This window comes from Meleagris gallopavo, chromosome 1, assembly GCF_000146605.3.
Source record: "Meleagris gallopavo isolate NT-WF06-2002-E0010 breed Aviagen turkey brand Nicholas breeding stock chromosome 1, Turkey_5.1, whole genome shotgun sequence".
Taxonomy (NCBI): domain Eukaryota; kingdom Metazoa; phylum Chordata; class Aves; order Galliformes; family Phasianidae; genus Meleagris; species Meleagris gallopavo.
In genome coordinates this window covers 145,740,655-145,755,736 of record NC_015011.2, presented here as the reverse complement: position 1 = coordinate 145,755,736, position 15,082 = coordinate 145,740,655, and positions in this window count along the sequence as shown.

The following is a 15,082-nucleotide window of genomic DNA, read 5'->3' as shown; positions in this document are numbered from 1 at the left end:
GAGACAGGACAAGAGGAAACGGACATAAGCTGCAGCATAGGAAGTTTTGCATGAATGTGCGTAAGAACTTCTTCACGGTGAGGGTGACGGAGCACTGGAACAGGCTGCCCAGGGAGGTTGTGGAGTCTCCTTCTCTGGGGATATTCAGGACCCACCTGGACACCTACTTGTGTGACCTGGTGTAGGGAACCTGCTTTGGCAGGGGGGTTGGTCTCGATGATCTCTAGAGGTCCCTTCCAACCCCTACAATTCTGTGATTCTGTGATTCTGTGAGTCTGGTGAAGTTCCCACTGACTGGAAAAGGGGAAACATTAGCCCCGCTTTCAAGAAGAGAAAAAAATGAAGATCCTGGGAACAGTCCAGTCAGACTGACTTCTGTGCTTGGCAAGATCATGGAGCAAATCCTCCTGAAGGCACCAATAAGGCACATGCAAAATAGATGAAGGGATTAGTGGTAACCAACATGGCTTCACCGAGAGCAAGTCATGCTTGACAAACTTGGTGACCTTTTATGATGGAATTACAGTGTCAGTAGATAAATTAGATAAAGTAAATTGAGAGGTGTCTGAATACTGGAGGACAGTCAATGTCTCTCCAGTTGTAAAGCAAACAAAGGTGATGACAGAGCCTGTATTCAAGACACAGGAACTATAGAACACGATATCAAATAAAGAGGAATTAACTCACTCCTCCTGGCAACAGTTTGGAAAAAAGGGTGAGCTGAGAAATGTAGCCTTCTCTACTTTGAACTCTGGTGCACCAGAATAGGAGGGGAGGGCAAACTGCTCAGGCTCTGAGTGCATACATGCCCCCAGAAGCATGGCTGGAAGACAGAGGAAGGATGAATCTAGGCTCCCCATGCTTCAGGCACTCACGTACTCACGTACTGGTTCAGGCTGTGACCTGGCAATTCCACTGCACCAGTCTTCAAAAAGGGCAAGAAGGAGGATCTGGGAAACTATGGGACATTAAGCCTCACCCCCATCCCTGGAAAGATAATGAAACAGATTATTCTGGATACTATTTCCAGGTAATTGGAAGAGAAGATGTTTATCAGTAGTCAGCATGGGTTCACCAGGGAGAAGACATGCTAGACCAACCTGGTAGCCTTCTATGATTTCATCAATGGTTGGGTGAACTGGGAGAGAGCAGTGGATGCAGTCTACCTTGATTTCAGCAAGGCATTTGACGCTGTCTCCCACAACATCCTTATAATGAAGCTGAGGAAGGGTGGGATAGATGAGTGGATGATGAGGTGAGTTGAGAACTGGCTGACTGGAAGAGCTCACTGTGATCAGTTATGCAGAGTCTGGTTGGAGGCATATATTTAGCAGTGTTCCTCAGGGGTCAGTGCTGGGTCTGGTCTTGTTCAGTGTCTTCATCAATGATCTTGATGAAGGGATAGTGTCCACCCTCAGCAAGTTTACTGATAATACAAAGCTGGGAGGAATAGCTGGCACACCAGAAGGCTGTGCTGCCATTCAGCAAGGCCTGGACAGGCTGGAAAGTTGGGCAGGAAGGAACCAGATGAGCTTTAATAGGAGCAAGTGTAGAGTCTTCCACCTGGGGAAGAACAACTGCATGCACCAGTACAGGCTGGGGGATGATCTGCTGGACAGAAGCTCTGTGGAGAAGGACCTGGGGGTCCTGGCGGATGGCAGTTTGGCCATGAGTCAGCAGTGTGCCCTGGTGGTCAAGAAGGCCAATGAGATTCTGTGGTGCACTAAAAGGAGCATGGCCAGCAAGTCAATGGAGATGATCCTCCCCCTCTACTCTGCTCTGGTCAGGCCTCACCTGGAGTACTGTATCCAGTTCTGGGCTCCACAGTACAAAAACAGCAAGGATCTCCAGGAGATTGTGCAGTGGAAGGCCACAAAGATTATAAAAACCCTGGAGAATCTCTCTTATGAGGAAAGGCTGAGCAACTTGGGTCTGTTCAGCCTTGAGAAAAGAAAACTCAGAGGGGATCTGATTAATGTCTTTAAATATCTAAGGTGTGGGAGGGAACGGGATGAGGCCAGACTGTTTTCAGTGGTGCATGGTGATAAGACAAGGGGAAATGGTCACAAACTGAAGCATAGGAAGTTCCGCAAAAATGTGCGTAAGAACTTCTTTATGGTAAGGGTAACAGGGCACTGGAACAGGCTACCCTGAGAGGTTGTTGTGAATTCTCCTTCTATGGAGACGTTCAAGACCTGCCTGGACACCTACCTGTGCCACGTGGTTTAGGGAGCGTGCTTTGGCAGGGGGTTGGACTAGATAATCTCTATAGGTCCCTTCCAGCCACTACAATTCTGTGATAAAGGAAGACAACTTGTCTCATCTACCTGGAAGATGCAAAGCATTTCACAGTGTCCCATGTGACATCCTGATCTCCAAATTGGAGGAAAATGGATTTTATAAATGGACCACTCTCTGGATAAGGAAGTGACTGGATGGTAGAACACAGAGAGTTGCAGATAATGGTTCAATGTTCAAGTGGAAACCAGTGATTAGTGGCATTCCTCAGGGACCTGTGCTGGGACTGATGCTATTTAATATCTTTGTAGGTGGCATGAACAGTGGGATCAAGTGCACCCTCAGCAAGTTTGCAGACAATATTAAGCTGAGTGGTGCAGCTGACACAGTAGAGGGAAGGGATGTCATCCAGAGGGATGACTTGACAGGCTTGAGAGGTAGGCGCATGCCAACCTTTTAAAGTTCAACAAGACCAAGTGCAGCGTCCTGCACTAGGTTGGTGCAGTTCCAGGCACAAATATGGGTTGAGCGGAGAACAACTTGAGAGCAGCCCTTAGGAGAAGGATTTGAGGTGTTTGTTGATGATTCAACATAAGCTGACAATGTGTTCTTGCAGCCCAGAAGGCCAACCATGTCCTGGGCAGAACCAAGAGAAGCATGATCAGCAGGTCATGGGAGGTGTTTCTGACCCTCTACTATGCTCTCATGAGACTCCACTTGGAGTACTGTGTCCAGTTCTGAGGCCGCCAACACAAGCACAGGGAGTTGTTGGAGTTGGTCCAAAGGAAGGCCATGAAGATGATCAGATGGCTGAGTACATCCCCTGCAAGGACAGGATGATACATCATATCATCAACTCATGTTTAAAATATAGATTTATACAAGAGGGGGAAAAAAAAAAAAAAAAGTGACGATAAAGATTTCTGTAGTTTTAATTTGTATAACGTTTATGTAATAGGTACATTCTAAAAAGCCTAAAGATAATGATCAGATGAATACCTGACAGGTCCAGCTGACAATCAGTTTGTTTAATTTTCATGTTTTCTAGAGTGGATATTGTCCTAGGAAACATGCAGAACTGTGCAGAAATATGGTGGAACATAACTTATGTGTAGATAATATAGCTGTGTGTTTCACTACAGTTATGGTAACACATCCTGTGTGTTCTTTAAAATTATTTTAAGTGATAAACAGACTGCTCCGAATAACTGCAGCTTTTGTTTTCCTAATCTGTTTTTTATGTGTAGCAGATTTTCTTCTATAATACATTCATTTCAAAATATGACTTCAAATATGTAAATACTTAACACTAGTTCATATACTGAATATGCAAATTAGAAAGATACTATTCAAATCTTTTATTAAAAATTTAAATATTACAGTTCAAAAATTCAGATAGATTTTAACAGCTGGCTTTGCAATGTATTTTTTTTTTGAAATTAAATCTCAGTTAGTGGTCTTTTATAAATATACTTCCTGCAATTTAGGGAAATAGCTCTCTCTACTTCATGGAAATAAACTTAGTTTTCAAGTGAATATTGTGGATTTTTCATCTCATATATACAGCCATAATGTAATCAGTCTCAAATGATATTCCATACTATATTCTTAATGAAAAATCTTTGCTTGCACTATTGTAAATGTCCAGTATATTGAGAAAGATAAAATTATCATGCCCTTCTATGAGAGAGCCAGTAATAAAGAAAATAGTGCAGAAGTATAGTGATTGAAGTGGTTTTCTATATGGGAAAACAGGACATTAGCTATCAGTATCCACTTCCGGGTGTATTTAATAATTTCACACTAAATTGATACTGATTAAAAAGAGTAAAGAAATGAATAAAACCAAAACATAAGGACAAACAAATATTTTTCTTCCAATTAAATTACTTTATTCATGAAGAGTTAGAGCTTTCTTTCACCTTTTTCTACCTTCACTATGTGACCATCCTATTGAATGAGAGAAAGACTGTGGATGTAGTCTAACCTAGACTTTGTTAAATCTTTTGACATTGTCTCACACAGAATTCTCCCCGATAAGCTGGCAGCCCACAGCTTGGACAGGTGTCCTCTTCTCTTGGTAAAAGACTGTCTGGAGGGCAGGGCCCAGATTGGTGATGAATTAATTTAAACCCAGCTGGAGATCAGTCCCTAGTGGTGCTCCCCAGGGGTCTTTATTGGAGCTGGTCCTGTTTGATGTCTTTATTAATTTTCTAGATAAAGGGATTGAGTGAGCCCTTAGTATGTTTTCAGATGACACCGGGTTGGGGGGAAGTGCTGTTCTGCTTGAGAGTAGGAAGGCCTTTCAGAAAGGTACAGATATCTCTATCGATAGGCTGAGGCCATATGTATGATGTTCAACAAGACTAAGTGCCAAGTTCTGCACTTCAATCACAACCTCATGCAGTGCTACAGGCTTAGGTCAGAGTAATTGGAAAGCTGCATGAAGGAAGAGGATTTGGAGGTGCTAGTTGACAGCCAGCTTAATATGAGACAGCAGTGTGCCATGATGGCTAAGATGGCCAACAGTATCCTGACATGTATCAAGAATAGTATAGCAAGTCGAACTAGGGAAGCGATTGTCTCCCTATACTCAGCCCTGGTGAGGCTGCACCTTGAGTACTATGTTTAGTTTTGAGCCCCTCACTACAAGAAAGATATTGAGTGTGTCCAGAGAAGGGTAACAAAGGTGGTGAGGGGTGTTATAAGGAGAAACTGAGCAAACTGGGATCGTTTAGTCTAGAGACAAAGAAGTTTAGGGGAGATTTCATTGCTCACTACAACTACCTGAAAGGAGCCTGTGGCAAAATGAGGATTGGCTTCTTCTCCAGGGCAACTAGAATAGAGGTAATGGCCTCAAGTCATTCCAGGAGAGGCTCAAGTTGGATATTAGGAAGAATTATTCTCTGAAATAGTAGTCAAACATTGAAACAGGCTGCCTAGGGATGTGGCGGTGTCATCACTCCTGGAGATTTTTGAGAAATGTGTAGATGTGGTACTTGGGAACATGATGTGGCAGGCATGGCAGTGAAGGGTTGACAATTGGACTTGGTGATCTTGGAGGTCTTTTCCAACCATAATGATTTTATGTTTCTATTCTTCCTCTTGCTTTATGGGTCTTTATGTGAATAGGACTTGAATTCTTATTCACAGTGGTTCACCCTTTAGAGCCCCAGAAGCTTCTATCTTGTGCTATGTAGACAAAGTTCTTTTTATTTTAATTACTGTCTTATGCTCAGGAAAACCTAGATATCATAAGCAAACTTCACAGTTGTGTCAATCATAATTGTCAAAGTACAGCTTTGGGAAAAAGAAATGAAACAAGAAAATAGACACTTTAAGAAAAGGATAAGATCTGAAGCAATTCGAAGTGATTTGAAATTAACAAGTTATATAAATGTAGTATGAAAACATGACCTCAGATATTGACAAACCATGTTGTGGATAAGAAGCATGAAGGTTTTATGGTCTAACATTGGCAGACAGCTAAGCAACAAACATTCCCTCATTCACTCCCACTCTGGTGGAATGGGAAAGATTTGTAAAGGTAAGAGTGAGAAATAATGGGTTGAGATAAAGACTGTTCATTAGACAAAGCAAAATCTGTGCATGCAAGCAAAACAAAACAAGGAATTCATTCATTGCTTCCCATTGGCAGACAGGCGTTCAATCATTTCTGAGAAAATAGGACTCATCACTTCTAACAGTTTATTGAGAAGACAAATGCCACCACTTCAAAAGTACCCTGTCTTCCTCCTTTTTTTCCCCAACTTTTCTTGCTGAGCATGATGCCAGCAATATGCTCATTTGATATGACTGATCAGATTTTGGTTACTCTGGATCAGCTTTTCTGACTGTGTCCCCTCGCAGACTGGGCACTCCCAGCCTCTTTGCTGGCAGGGCAGCATGAGAAGTAAAATTTGTACAAGAACTTCTTCAACAAATAAATATTAGTGTGTCATTGCCACTGTATTTTCATGAAAAATCCAAACCAGTTTCATATATGTCTCTTCAGAGATAATTTACTCCATCCCTGTCAAAATCATGAGAAGACATGGTTTCTTTTCTTTTCTTTTCTTTTCTTTTCTTTTCTTTTCTTTTCTTTTCTTTTCTTTTCTTTTCTTTTCTTTTCTTTTCTTTTCTTTTCTTTTCTTTTCTTTTCTTTTCTTTTCTTTTCTTTTCTTTTCTTTTCTTCTTTATGTTCTGTCATATAGTAACATTCCCACATCAGAGTCAGCTGAAAGAATCAGCATTCTGTGATTAGTTTTGTGCTGAACAATCTTTGGCATCCTTTGTATGAACCTAACTCCGAAGGCAGTTTTAAGCTAAGATGATATACTTCCGAACTGAAATTTTAGCTGTAGTAGCCTGTTCTTTTTCTGCAGATTATTACAGAAATACATCTACAATTGGTCACATGGGTTGACCTGTCTGGACAGCTAGCTGTGTAACCTGTTGTAGGGTTCCTGTTTTGGCAGAGGGGTTGGTCTCCATGATCTCTTCCAGCCCCCACAATTCTGTGATTCTGTGAAATGCTAACTTGCACTGCAGAGGAGGATTTGAAAGTATGGAGTGAAAGTAAGTTTTCCAGTCTGGTCAGCTATGTAGTAATGAAGTGATACAAGTCACTGACAATCCTTCACCTATAATAGCGCTACAAGATGTTATACAGATTATAATTGGATGAGAAATTATCAGTGACGTTTTCAAGATATATTTCTCTTTGTATCAAGAATAAGAATGTAGATGTCTGCCACCACTCTAAAACACCTCCTATCTTGATATAATAAACCAGTTGTTTTGGAGACCTTTTATTTGAATGTAGCTTCATGAGGTTCAGGTTTCAAATATTACGAATGTAGAATTTCCTGTAAAAGACAGAACATTAGATAGTCACATTATATAATGTATTATGCAGGAGACATTCACCCTGTGTAACATCTCTCTCTCTCTCTCAGTATAAGTGTTTACATTTAAATATCTGAGTTTTCAGTACAGGAAATGAATATGTAGTAGTGGAGATAAAAGAGCAATTCTGATGGTTTCAAATGGATACTTAAAGCTTGACTCGTTTGTCTAAACAAAGGGTCTCACAGTGTATTAGATAATCTAGGAATCCTTCCACATTTCCAGCTGTTCCAATATGTCACAGCTATTTTGCAGGTCCTCTGTGGCTAAGGTGAATATTTCTCAGATATACTAGAGCAGCAAGAGTTGGTCTGTTGCCCTATGGTTAGGCCAATTGAACCTAACCCATAGTGACTGGTGTGATGAAGTGCTTTCCAGGCTGCATCAACTCTCTGTGTGGTCCAGTGCCTAGAATTTGCCATGTTATTTGAGATTGTTTAGGTTATCAGAGAGAACAGACAGGAGATCTATGTCATCGTGAAGAAGGAGCTGGAGGTTAGAAAATATAATTTAGGACTCAGATGGCACTTGCCATATCTCATTAGGCAAGTGAATCAGTTACAGAAGTCTAGTGTATGTAGTGGAAATTATTACTCTTAATTCACATGTACACATTATCCATGATGACTCAGGTGCATGACACTATTTCACAGATACAGTGTGAATTCTCTTTAATGAATGAATTTCTCTTTAATTCTCTTTGTTTGTTTACCTAACAAACAGTTAGTATAATTAATGAACGTGCATGCAATCATTGTATTGCTAAACTATGTTTATTTAACTGTTTATTTAACTGTTTATTATGCTGTTTTGTGTTCTCTTTTGGTAATTTGCATTCAATTATACTGGTAAGATTCTGGACAAAAGATACTAGTGTTTCTTTATAGCTATGTTATATTTTGCAGGTTATTATTCTGCCTGGCATCTGTTTTGTGGTACATAAGGGAGTGGGTCTCCAATAAAATTGTTTCAAGCTCTACACAGATGTCTCATATCCTTAGAGATCCTTGGTTGGATAGGTACCTTTTTACATGAACAACTGAATCAATGTCATAATGGTTTGATAACCCCAAACTCCTTCTAGAGCTTGCAGAAAAATATTAGCATCTCAAGAGACTATCTCATCTGCCTTCTCCTACAAAGGGAATTGTCTTTGGAGGTTATTTCAAAGTAAGACCAGAGTGACAAATTAAGACTTGCAGGCCTTTTAAATAACCAAAGTAGGGCAGATGAATCCCAAATATATGTACGTAAATTAGAAGATGAGTCTGCCTTGATGCTCATTCAGGCAGTGCAGAAAGATAAATTCCTCCAAAGAGATACTCAGAGCAGGCATCTAATTTAAGAGCTCTTTATATAGAATATCTTTTCATCCTCTGCTAATTACAGGGCAAACCTCAGGACTTTTACTCTCTCTGTCCTATTTTCTTTCATTTTTGGATGAATAAAGAAAAAATACAAAAACCTGTTAAGGGTATTGAGAATTATCAAATAATAATAAACAAAACAATTAGAAATATTGTGACTCTTTTGCTCAAATACAATATAGAGGGCTTTAGGACATGTTTTGGTTTTGAATTAGAAAAAAAGTACAATATAAATCTGTTTGTAATTTTCAGAATGTGGTACGTATACCAGTACTATACTTACTAGAGGAGTCAATTCCAATTGAACATTTTGGTCAATAGTTGCTTTTTTCTTTTTTTCTTTTTCTTTTTTTTTCCCAAGTTGATACACTGTTAAAAATTTTTCAACTTGAAGGAATCTCTGACCCTCATTGTTGCTTGATTTTTCTCACATCTTCTTCATTCCTCTCTCTCTCAAGTCTTACTCAATGCTTTTTCTGCTTTTTGAAATGGACTTGATGGAGGGGCTCCGCTGTACCCTGCTGGGAGTCTGTAGGAGCTAGATGGTATTGACTATATCCAGCAAAGGACAGCCCCTGGCCTCTTCCTACAGAGCCCAAACCTTTCTTCATAAACAACATACCCTGATATTTGTGAGTAGTCAATAAATCCTTTCCAATACACCAGTCTATTTTTTAGGAAGTTGGAGAATGCTGTGATGCTTTTCAACTGCAGACCATCTATGCAGCAGGTCTGTTTACAGAGTTTAATATCTAGTTCAGGTGAGCATGATTTGGAGCTCTCTGACAAGTGAGTCTTATCTATAAAAATCTGTATCAAAATTGACTGCCAAACAGAGAAAAAATATCCATCACTTTAGAACAAGAATTTCTAAACATTCCAGGGAAACTTACAAATTAAGTAGAAAGTTCTTTAATTAATTTGAATATCTTCAATTTTATACGGCGTAGAAAATGGGGGTAGAAAATTTATATCCCATACAGAAATGGATACATGGAATTTAAGTACATTCAAATATATTTGATTACATATTGCTATTATATATATACATATATATGCACAAATAGATACACATATATACTATTAAATTGTTCAGTAACAAATCAAACACATATACACACAGAAATCTCAATACAGATCATATTTACATTCATAATAAAATTTAATATTGATACAGTAATTAAGACAATTAATACTTTATGGTTTTGTATATAGATCTAGAGTGGACTCTTACTACATTGCAAAGCAGACCACTGTTAAATCACACATGTAGTTCTTCTAATACATACTTCATAATTTGTGGAATAATGCAATATGGTCAACATCTCCATACACCAGTTACAAATAAGTTTTCCATACAATACAGAGTCTTTATGGAACACTCTAAAAATAATCTTAGAGTAGAAACATAAAACATTGAAACCTGACAGAAAGTCTGTCAAATGTCAGCTAGGATTATAGTTACACAGAATGTCCAAGAGATATTCAGAAACTTCTTATCTGTTGATAGCATACTGACTATAATCTTAAAATAAAAATTTATCTATGAATACTATTCCATGAGTTTTCATAACAAAATTAAATTTTAAAAAATGGTAATGCTATCTGGGGGGAAAAAAAATAAATGTATATTTGACATTTGAATGTCAATAGGATTCACAGATAAAATACATGCTTAATGATGCAGATTATAGAATGATTTATATATCCTGAATTTATATACTGTCTTTTATCCTACAAGTCTCCTTTCACAGGGACTTTCACTACTCAGGACATTGCAACTATTTAATCAACTCTCTTAAGAATAGATTGTTTTTGAAGGTCTCACGGAACAAGGGAAATATACAGTTCTGGAAACAGTGTGGAAGGAAAATATTTTAATATATGTTTCTGAAGACAGTTTACAGAATATACATTTTAAGATGAAGTGGGCACTTTAATTACTTCTGCAGGAAGTAATCTATGTATCACAATGAAGATTTCCAGGATCTCAAAAATAGAACATTTTAACAAATAATAATAATAAAAAAGAACAAGACTGAAACTGTCAGTGTCTTGTTACTGATCAGACTAGATCTTGACCTTAAAATCCTAATAGTATATCTTCTTCAATTTTCCATTTCTCCATGGAAATCTGTGCACAGTATTAAAATCTGTGGGACCTGAACAATGGTATATGCACTGTAAACACATGCTTGCAGTTATCATTACATTTTATTAGCTGCAAGTTAACATTTTAACACTTTCTGGAAAAACAGAGAATGAAAATCTTATTTAATATTAATTGTAATACAGCAAAAATAATCTTACCATAGATTTTCTCCATGGCAGAAACACTGGTGAAAGACTTGAAATCTCTAAAATTTTAAGATATCTTTCCTTAGCATTAATATTGATGGTATTAAACAACAAGAACTCAAGTTAATGCAGTTATGCAAATATCTTAATAATATATACTAGCAGTTGACTCACTTTCAGTCCCACCAATTCATGCTCGAAGGTATGGTTTCCATTTTCACACAGCAACTGCTAGTCTTCTGGAAATGAGAAAAATAAAATGCATCTGCTCAAAGATATAGACAAAATAGACTCATGAGTGCTGCAAAATCCATGTTCTATTTATAGGCTGAGAGTATTTCATGAAAAATTTGTCCAGATAAAATTACTGGTCTTCAATTAGATTCCAACTTAATCTTTAAAGGAACAATGCTCTTTTGTACTTAATGGAGATAGTATATCTATAGGATAAAGTGTGTGAAATGTAACAATATTTTCTGCAGTAAGACAGGAAACACTCAAAGTGTTCCCTAAATATATCCTGGTTTGTTCAGAGGTTCTTAAATTTCCTCAGAGATTCTTAAACTTAACTTCTATTACAGATATGTTATCTAGTTTCTGAGTTTCTCCCTAGTTCCAATACTAGACAGATTTGTCTATAAAGCAAATGTATACATTTAAAGATATTTGATTTGGTCTTTTCTTTGTACATCAAGGGAAATAGCAAACTGACTGCTACTCCATTAGTATTTTGCAGTAAAATCGAGACATCCTAAATTTGGAGAAAAGATGGTTGAAATGTATTTGCATTCAATAACAATGATAAAACTCTCAGAGAGATCCTAAAATGTTAGCTTAATATAAGATGAAGGGTCTTTCAAATGTTTCCCAAAGTGGTGTTGATTGTCACATGGTAGCATCCATCACTTGCCTTCTCAACAAATCAATCAGATTCTTATCACAAGAAATACCTCAGGAAGCAAGCTTTGAGCCAAAAAAACAAAGAAGGATTCTCACAGACATTCAAAACCTTTCTGGGTAACCTGTTCCAGCACCTCAACATTCTCACTGAAAAACTTTCCCCTGACATCTAACCTAGATCTCTCTACCTTTAGTTTAAAGTCACTCCCTCTTGTCCTATCACTTTCTACCTATATAAAAAGTTGTTTTCCCTCCTGTTTATAATCTCCCAGTAAATACTGGAAAGCTGTAATGCGGTTTCCCCACAGCCATCTCTAAGCTGAACAAACACATCTCCTTCATCCTGTCTTCATAAGAGAGGTGCTCCAGCCATCTGATCATCTGTGTGGTACTCTTCTAATTCCCCTTCAAAAGCTCCACATCTTTCCTGTGTGGGTGGGCCCATGCCTGGATACAGTACTCCAACTGGAGCCTCAGAAGGGCAGAGTAGAGAGGGACAATCACCTTTCTCACCCTGCTGGCCACATCTCTGCTAGTAGAACCCAGGATACCATTGGCTTTACAGGCTGCAAGTGCACACTACTGGCTCATGTTAAGTTTTTCATCAATCAGGACTCCCAAGTTGTTCTCAACAGAGCTACTCTTAAGGAATTCTTCTCTCAGTTTGTATATGTATCTGGGATTATATCGACTCAAGTGCAGAACCTTGTGCTTTGCTTTGTTGAACCTTATTATGTTCATATGGACCCAGCTCTTGAGTTTATCAAGATCTCTCTAGATGGCATCTCTTCCTTCCACTCTATCAATGCATTGCCCAGCTTGGTGTCATCAGCAAACATGCTGAGGGTGCACTCCATCCTGTCATCTATGTCACTGATAAAGATGTTGAACTGCACTGGTCCCAAGATGGATACCTGAGGGACACTGCTCATTGCTGAACTCCATCTGGACTTAGAGCCATTGTCCACAATGTTCTGGCTGTGACCTTCCAACCATTTCTTCATCCACCAAATAGTTTCACTCTTCAAATCCATATCTCTCTAATTCAGGCATAGGGATGTGGTAGGGAACCATATCTAAAGCCTCGCAGAAGTCCAGGTAGATGACATCAGTTGTCTTACCTTTGTATACTGACACTGTCATTCCATCACAGAAGGCCATCAGACTGGTCAAACACGACCTTCCCTTGGTGAAGACTGGCTGTTTCGCATCACCTGCTTATTCTTCATGTGACTTAACATATCTTCCAGGAGGATCTGTTCTAAGGTCTTCCCAGGCATAGAGGTGAGACTCACTGGCCTGTAGTTCTCTGAAAGTACTTGTTTTCTCCAATGACTACAATGAAAGACAAAAAAAGACAAGCTTAAGTGAAGACACAAATTAGCAGTGGATGGATGAAGTCAAGTGGGTGAGTTACTCTGCCTGAAAAAGTATAAGCATCTTTTTGCAATTCAGTATTCACCTATACTTTCCAGAAAAATTACAAGTCAGTGAACTTTTATAGGACTCTGAACTATCACAGAATCACAGAATTGTAGGGGCTGGAAGGGACCTCTACAGATCATCAAGAGCAGCCCCCCTGCAAAGCAGGCCCCCTACAGCAGGCTATATGGTCAGGCATCCAGGCAGACCTTGAATGTCTCTGGAGAAGGACAATCCACAACCTCCCTGGGCAGCCTATTCCAGTGCTCCATCATATAATCATATTCATACTGCAGAGATTGATGCAGTCAAATTGATACAGGTTGAGATCAGTAGTCCATTGTATATGTTTAGATTTACTTTGATGCAAGCCTTGCCTTGCCTTGCCTTGCCTTGCCTTGCCTTGCCTTGCCTTGCCTTGCCTTCCCTTCCCTTCCCTTCCCTTCCCTTCCCTTCTCTTCCCTTTTCGTTTCCAAATAATATTGTCATCCAAAATCCAGGAAGAAAACTCTCTAACTCCAATGTAATGTTAGAAAGCAGCATTCCTTTATTCCTCACGATGTGCAATGGGTGACTTGTCAAACAAGTGCACCTTCTAGAGTTCATGTTCTACATTTAAACAGTTAAGATATGCATATGCAGTACATTGGCATACATATTCATTCTTTGTAAAGTTCTCATAGATACTTGGTAATGTCACTTTGGACATGCTCAGTGGTATCTAGGGTGGTCAAGTGCCCACATACTTCCCCCTTTTTTACCATCAGCTTCATCACTGAAGCCCTTGAACCACTGCCATCCACTTTTCCCCAGTTTGGAAGATTTCCATTGCTTATTAGGCCATGGTGAGCCACTTTTTAAAAACAATGTATGTGGAATCCGAGGCAAATGTCCCTGTTCATTTTGAGACAAAAGATGAAAGTATTCTATTGCGACTCCAATACTTCTCATGATGCAAAATCATTGAGGTAGAAGATAAAGTATTGTATTATGTCCCCATTGCAAAATTATTGAGGAAAAACACGACTGTTCATCTACTAAAGCTGAAACGGAAAGTTTCAGAACTATCACTTATGGATTCCTTTTGCTAAATTAATAAATTGGTTATAAATCTAATGTACTAATCCCTATTACTAAATAAACCAACCTATATCAGTATAGAAAAAAGGCCATGTGCATTCTGAGATTGAGCCAGTAATTGATGGAGGAACAAATGGGAGACTCTGTCAACTGACTTCAACCTTCACAAAAGTAAGGAATTTTTTCTGGATCAGCAGTAGACAACTTGGTAGCCTATAATAAATATGATATCTTTTTCCTGAAGAATGATATGCTACAGTTTTTATAAAATAGTTTACAGATACTGAAATACTGCATATAATAGTAGTACTATGACATTTCATAGCATCTCAGTGATGTATAAACTGCTTAAGCTAAATGTAATGCAAGTGTGTGTGTGTTTTTAACAACATGAGCAAACAGGATTTTTCTCTCCTTGTTCAGATAAACTTTAAATGTATATGCAATGGATTAAAGTATCAAATAATTGCTTTTATTCATATCAAATATTCCTGCGGCTTTACTCTGAGGAACTGATACAGACATACTAAGCAAATACTTGTATTAAAAAAATGTGTTAGTAGAATATACATGCAACTGATTTATATTTTACTGTAGTGTTTGTACCACCCACACGCTAAACTATGTTGCAGTAACTGTAGACCATTAAAGGAACTGTTAGATGAAATTTCTTTTTTAATTGGTGTCATGGTTTCATGATTTTTTCATTATCGGTATTCCACATCATAACATCATGCAATGCACTGGGGGTTTGACTGCTGATGCTCAAGTTCCGGGTGCCTGTCCAGAGGAGAAGAGCAGCTACGTTTCCCCAGGGGGCTTTGCGGTCAGCGAGGAGATATAACTCCCGGCAAGGTCACCTGATGCTC